The sequence below is a fragment of the Morus notabilis genome, unplaced genomic scaffold, assembly GCF_000414095.1.
Source record: "Morus notabilis unplaced genomic scaffold, ASM41409v2 Scaffold1047, whole genome shotgun sequence".
NCBI classification, from domain to species: domain Eukaryota; kingdom Viridiplantae; phylum Streptophyta; class Magnoliopsida; order Rosales; family Moraceae; genus Morus; species Morus notabilis.
The window spans coordinates 25681-32337 of record NW_010365944.1 but is presented as its reverse complement, the minus strand read 5'-3'; the positions used below and the strand labels follow the sequence as shown (position 1 = coordinate 32337).

General features: G+C 33.2%; 1 long non-coding RNA gene across 1 annotated transcript; it reads left to right on the top strand.

Annotated features, from left to right (window-relative positions):
* The first annotated feature begins 3968 nt into the window (after positions 1 to 3968).
* Positions 3969 to 5804, top strand: LOC112093724. Its single transcript, XR_002903173.1, has 4 exons — positions 3969 to 4552; positions 4678 to 4774; positions 5360 to 5461; positions 5763 to 5804. It is a non-coding gene; the product is annotated as an uncharacterized LOC112093724 (long non-coding RNA).
* The last annotated feature ends 853 nt before the right edge of the window (positions 5805 to 6657 follow it).

The following is a 6657-nucleotide window of genomic DNA, read 5'->3' as shown; positions in this document are numbered from 1 at the left end:
AAAACCAAAAGGGGAAAAAGCAGATCCAGAAATAAAAGCAGATAAACATAAATGTAGAAACTCATAAGAACAAATAGACCAAAAAAAAAACATAACCCTAATCGCTCCAAATATGCAAAAAGGAAAACGGATCTAAAAGGTTACAGAGGAAAACAAACGGAGAAAAGGGGAAAAAAGGAAAAATCCTCAATCTCAGTTAAAAAAAAATTTGAAAATTGCAACAGCAAAGCAACGGAAGGTGTAAATGACAACAGGAAGAAATAATGGAAAAATGGCGGAGATCAACAAACAGAAAATAGGGGAAAAAACTGAGGCTCTCTATCGATGAAGGAAGATTCTAGAATGTGACGGAAGGAAAAATATGGAGGAGAAAGAGAGAGAAAAGGCTACAGATAAGACTGAAATGAGGGAAATGAATCACGGGCAAACGACATAAGCATAAAATTAGTAAATGACCAAAATGGTCACAGCAAATGCGCACACAAAAAGCTCTAGTGAAGGGTAGTATCGTCATTTTACTCTCGGGACACGGCCGTAATTAAAATTTCAGCAGAAGAAAAAATCAGGACTAAAACGGGAAAGACACTGTTCATTAAACAGTGAATCTCGTCTTTTCTTTTAGTATATGTATAATGTGTCATGAAGCATGGAGTGCACCACATAATAGAACCAATAAAGAACGAACAGTAAAAAATCATATTTGAATTAAACAGAACTAAAGATAATGACATATACGCGTGAAAATATAATACTAACAAATTTAGTTCAATCTCCGATACAAATCACTGCAAAACAAAATCAATTAGAATAATGAATATATTACAACAGGTGTCATAAAACATATATTTCATCGCAAAACAAAACCAATAAAGTACTGACAGTAAGCTAATGGATATTCATTATACAAAAGGGGAGGAAATGAAATATACCTGTAAATTTATAAGCCTAATTATACATACTAAAACAGTATAAATCAGAGCTATTAATACATAAGAAAATTCAAAATAACATATTCAACAAAAAAAAAAAGTTATAAATCTGAAAAAAAAAATAATGAGGGAAAAAGTTTACAGAAAGTAAAAAAAAAAAAATTTAGGGCCAAAAATTCTTAAAAAAAGATTAAAAAAAAACCCAAAGAAAAGAAAGCCTCTTAAAAAAATTCCATAAAAAGAAAACCAAAAAATATATGAACAAAAATTTTTTAAAAAAAATCCATATATGTGCCAAGAAGATAGAGCAGAAAACTCGGCAGCAAGAGAGCAAAATATTTCAGAGGCAAGAGGAGAAAACTCGGCGGTGGAAAAGAATGAGAAAAGCAAAAGCAATAACCTTATCTGTAAAGGGGAATAATTTCTTGGAAAAAAAAAAAAAAAACTTTCCGCTACAAAGACATAAATGCCAAAAAGGAAGCAGTTGTGGTAAACAAACATTAAAGGGCAAAATTGCAACTGAAAAAGCTATCCCACATTAATTATTTCTTTCATTTCCTTTTTCTTTTTTTTTTTGTTCCATTTACGAGTAAGGCTTTTAATCACTAAAAGGACAAAAATGGCCCAAGCAACAGCAAATGAAGAAGATAAGAGCAAAGGGCATAAACGTAAAAACTCATAAATTATTCAGTGTAAAAGGATACACACGGGAATATCTCAAATGAGGAGGGAAAAAATGGGGAGAACACTGTTCATAATACTGTACAGTGAACAGTAACCCTTCACGCTCTCCTTTAGAATATTTATAATAATGTTATAAATATTGATATGATCGATGTTGGTGTGAAATTAACTACGCAAGTGCACGTGCCGAATAAGTAATAAAATGTGAGTAAAATATCATTTTCACAGAGAAAATTATTAATATTTTTCTTAATAAGATCCAAAAAATGCAATGTAAACAAATTTAATAGTTTGATTCAACTATAAAGACTAAAAGAATTGCAGTAAACAGAAGTAAATAAATGCACACTCAGTTATCAAAGGTGAAAATCAATCTATGTGAAGGATTGGGACTCAATTTCCCCTTCATTGTAACCTGGGCTATTTATGCTACGACTTTAGCTATAGCAACACTGTCAGCTAACCTGAAACACAAATTTTACACAAGAATCTCCCGATCTACTTATGATTTCGCCTCTTTACTCGCATTTCAACATATTCCTATGAGAAATATAAACAGAGAGGTTAAGTTAAGCATAAGTTTCAATTAGGCTATGTGAGACAAGTGTATATTCTTATACTACTCGCAAATCAACTAGATTTCTTTGTGAAATTTAGCTAAACAACACATTGTCCAATATTGGTCTAATTCCAATCAACCTTCCAACAAATTGAACTCACAGTATTTTGTTTAAGATGGCCAGTCAGTAAACAAAAATGAACGATAAAGATTATATTGAACAAACTGGATCAACATTAATATAGCAAAAGTGAGCATACACAACGTTAATTACATATGTGGGTATTTTATCATCTCAGCCAAATGTAACTAGCTCATACTTGTCTGGTTAAACACAGCAAAATAAACAATCATCTTTCAAGTACAAAGAGAGGAAGAATAAACCGAATTAGGAGAATGAAAGTAACGATAGAAAATGAATTCCAAAGACTGGTGGTGTCCTCTTCTAGCTCCTCTTCTCCTAATTTCAGCTCTAATTCCTCTCCAACATCCTTGCGTTTTCTTTCTCTCTTTTCTTTCTTTCTGCTCTGTGCTGTTGTTTTTCCCTTGGGTGCCTGTTTCTATTTTCTCCTCTGGCTTCCTTTTTGGTTCCTGCGGCGACCCCCTTTTGTTGAGAATTCAGGTGCATTCCTCTTTAGGGCAACTAAGGACGCTGAGGTGGCTCCTACTTAGATGTTGGGTCCAGATGACTAAGCACCAAATCCGTCTTATGCACTCTTTGTCCTAATTCTCGTGCAAAGTTATGCGCTGATGTCATCCACTAACTGCATGCCGTCATATTTTTACTGTAGCAAATGTTGCAGCAATTATCTTCACAAAACCTGCAAATCAAAAACGACGCCTTTTGGACACACATTAGCAGTTTTCTTCAAAATTATCACAGAAACCGCACATAAATAAATCTTAGTAGAGTGCATCACATGAACTAAATGTTGAGCAAATAAAGCATAAAATTAACAACTAAACCTTTGAATAAGCCATCTATAAGTTTAGAAATGCCTAAAATAACTCTAATTCCTAGAGTTATCCATCGACATACGTCATATGCAGAGAACACATTGATTGGCTGAAAAAGGAATACAAAAAGACTAAAATGGGTACAAGACAAACACCGTCAAACATTTATTGATTGGTTTTCGACAATGGGTAATATATATATATATATATATATATACTTTAAACGATGTTGAACTGTCTATAAAGTTTATACTTACAATTTGTATTGAAAAAATTATTTTTTTCTTTTGCTTTGTGTTTTGAAGATTATAGAATGATTATACTAATAAGTTTTTTTTCTTTTGTTTTTGGTTTTTTGGCTTTGAATATGTTTTGAAGATTAAAGATGAAATAAAAATGAAGCCAAATAACATGTGTGACACGCTACCTTGGATATCTAATGGCCCTAATCTAGATGTTATACAATATGATGGGTATGTTATCAACGGCACGCGCTTAAACACTAAAAAACATGACAACAAGAGAACCACACAGAATACTGATGTGAGTATAGTTGCACAAACCATGCAATTTTCAAGTTCTGAAGACAAAAGACCAGTATATAGTGACGTGTCCTTCTATGGAGTTATCAAAGAAATATGGGAGCTTGATTATCACTACAACAAAACTGTCTTTTAAAAAAACGTTACCTTAGTTTTATATAATAGCGTTTATAAATAGTTATAATATATTTATATATTTATATATTAAAAGTTCATAAAATTTTAGCTGGTTTATTGTATATATATTAAAATATATACTATTGTACACGTTAAAATGGCATTGGGCGGGTAGTAGAAAAATTTTCCTGAAAATCTCAAAATTCCCGCTCCTCCCTCTTTTTTTTGGTCTGATTTGGCTTTCCCCTCTTCCCATCTTCCACCACCACTCTGCCGAATCCCATACGAACTGAACATAAGAAAAAAAAACCTCATTCGCCTCTTCCTCCAATCTGTCGAATCCCATTCGAACAAGGAAAAAAAACATTGACACATCATGTAATTAAAAAACAAACATTCACGTTACGCGTGTTTAGAGAGGGAACGAGAGAAAGAACAGTAGAGAGAAAAAGGGGGTCGAGGCCGGCGGGCCGACGCGTTGCTGGTTCGCTTACCGCCGTTCGTTGTCCGAGGGCCGTCACGGCCGATCTTCACAAATCTGGGGTTCGTGCCGCCAGGGGAGGGGTTTTTGGCTGGGACCGGAGATCGCGAGAGTTGCTGCGATGGAGGACCTCGTCGTTGTCGACTTGTGTCCGGATCTCAAGGGGGAAGAGCTGCCGTCATGCGAGGCAGATGTGGGATGCTCAGAACTCCCCCGGGAACGAAATGGGTTGGCGAGGGGCGGGATTGTTTCCTTGGGCGTCAGAATCTTTGCAAAGATTTTGGTCAGTGTTTCTACTATTGCGTGATTTTCTTTGGCTTTTGATTTGCAATTTGTTTGTACATCGTGTCTTTGCACAAAATTTGGCGAGTTTCTTCATTATGGTTGTGTATTTCAAACTTTTCTCAGAAATTTCTTCCGTTATTGGGCATCGACATTGTTTAGGCATTGCTCCTTTCGTCATTTTGGTGTGGTTGTCGTTCTTCCCTTGGGCATTCATAACTGGGTGAGTTATAATATGAAATTCCTACAAATTTTCCTTAATTTCTTTCAGCATTTGATCTTACATTTCTTCTTGTTATCTCCGCCTATTCTACTACTCCACTGATGTTTTTCGTGAGATTAAAAAAATTAGCGTTTAGTTCTACTTTTTTTATCTTTTTATCTTTATGCATGTTTTGATTATACTAAATTGATGTGATTATTGATGCTTGGGTAGTTGTTCATTTTCATTTAATCTTGATTTCTTCTAAGCGATTTATTTGACTTGCCCTGTAATTTTTCCTTTATCTAACAAGGAGATTGAAGTTTTCAAAATTAGTCTTTATTCAGTTTTTTAGCTTTGTTAAACTACCATTTCAAGTAGTTGGGTTTCCTATTGTGTTGTTAGAGTCGTACAATATGATTGATAAGGAATGTTTGATTTTTTATTTTTTGTTTTTGTTTCTGTAAAGTTCATATTCAAATAGAAACTCTTATTTTGTCGTAAGAGTTATACAGTATGACTTGTAAGGAATATTTGCTATTTTTTCTATTTCTTTTAGCTTCTGTAATGTTCATAATCTAATAGAAACTCATATTTTGTTATTAGAGCTATGTAATAAGACTGATAAGGAATTGAGTGTCTATTTGGACAAAGGCACATAAGAAGAAGAATGGTGAACCTATCAATTCAACTACCGGTGAAGTCATTGTAAGATTATATTTTTTATCATAATAATTATTTATTCTCGTAAGCTACTATATAAATTTTGTTTTTGAAATATTTGATGCATATTTTAATCAAGATTAGTTGTTTAATATTTAGGAAAATCTTGAAAAAAGTTAACGAGATTCAACATTGTCTGCCGATGAAATTGATATGCTAAATAGTATTCTAGCTTTTTACTTTGGTCTCGATCGGAATGGACATATGAGATCAATGGGTCTCGGGATGACTAGGATAAAATATTCTATTTTATCAAAATGGGATGACCATTTGTCTCTTTTACAAGAGAAATGTTCACGAATGGAGGAGGATGTTAGAGAGCTGAAAGAGATACTTTATCTATTATTGGAAAATCAAGTGAGTTTTTTTTATATGTTTTGGTTTAAATACATTATTGTAACTTTTCTAATCTTATTAGACAAGTTTTTGGTTGTATTAAAAGCAGGCAATGAAGAATTATGGCTCTCCTCCTTTCTACTAAAGGTATTCTCTGTGTTTTCAAATCTATGATTATGATATGCAATCTAGGATTAGGTATCTTGCTTTTGCTTTGTTGTTGGTACTAAATTATATGTTGCTTTGGACTCTTCAAATACAATTGCCTTTATGAAATTATATGAAATTCTTTGCATGGTAATAAATGAATCTATGAGGCTTTATCCACCGGCTAGTGTACAATATCTATGCTAAATCCTTTGTTGTGATAATGAAGACTCCATATTTATGCATGTGGTGTTTTCTTTATTTTTTTTATATGATTGTGATAGCAAGTTTTTTTTTTCTCTTCAGGTTTAAATGTAGGCAATGAAGACTCGTGTTTTTTCTAACTATCTACACAACAATACATGTAAGATACTCTCTGTCTTACAAGTTTGACATTAAATTTTTACCTAGTGCATCATTGAAACCATGTTTCCTCTAACTCACTGCAAAACATATGTGGATGTGGCTATATAGTTGTGAATGGTGTAACTAGTCATTGCTTTATTTACAGGTTAAATGGTGGAAGTTTTAGCTGAGTTTGATTATTGTTTTGATAGTGGATCACTTTTTTACAGGTTAAACAGTGGAGATGACTTTTTTGTTGAAACATTTTGTTAAGATGGAAGGATTTACTTCACCATTTCATTTAGCTAGACGTTTTGGATACTTTGATATTTCTAGCTATTCCTCTGTTTTCT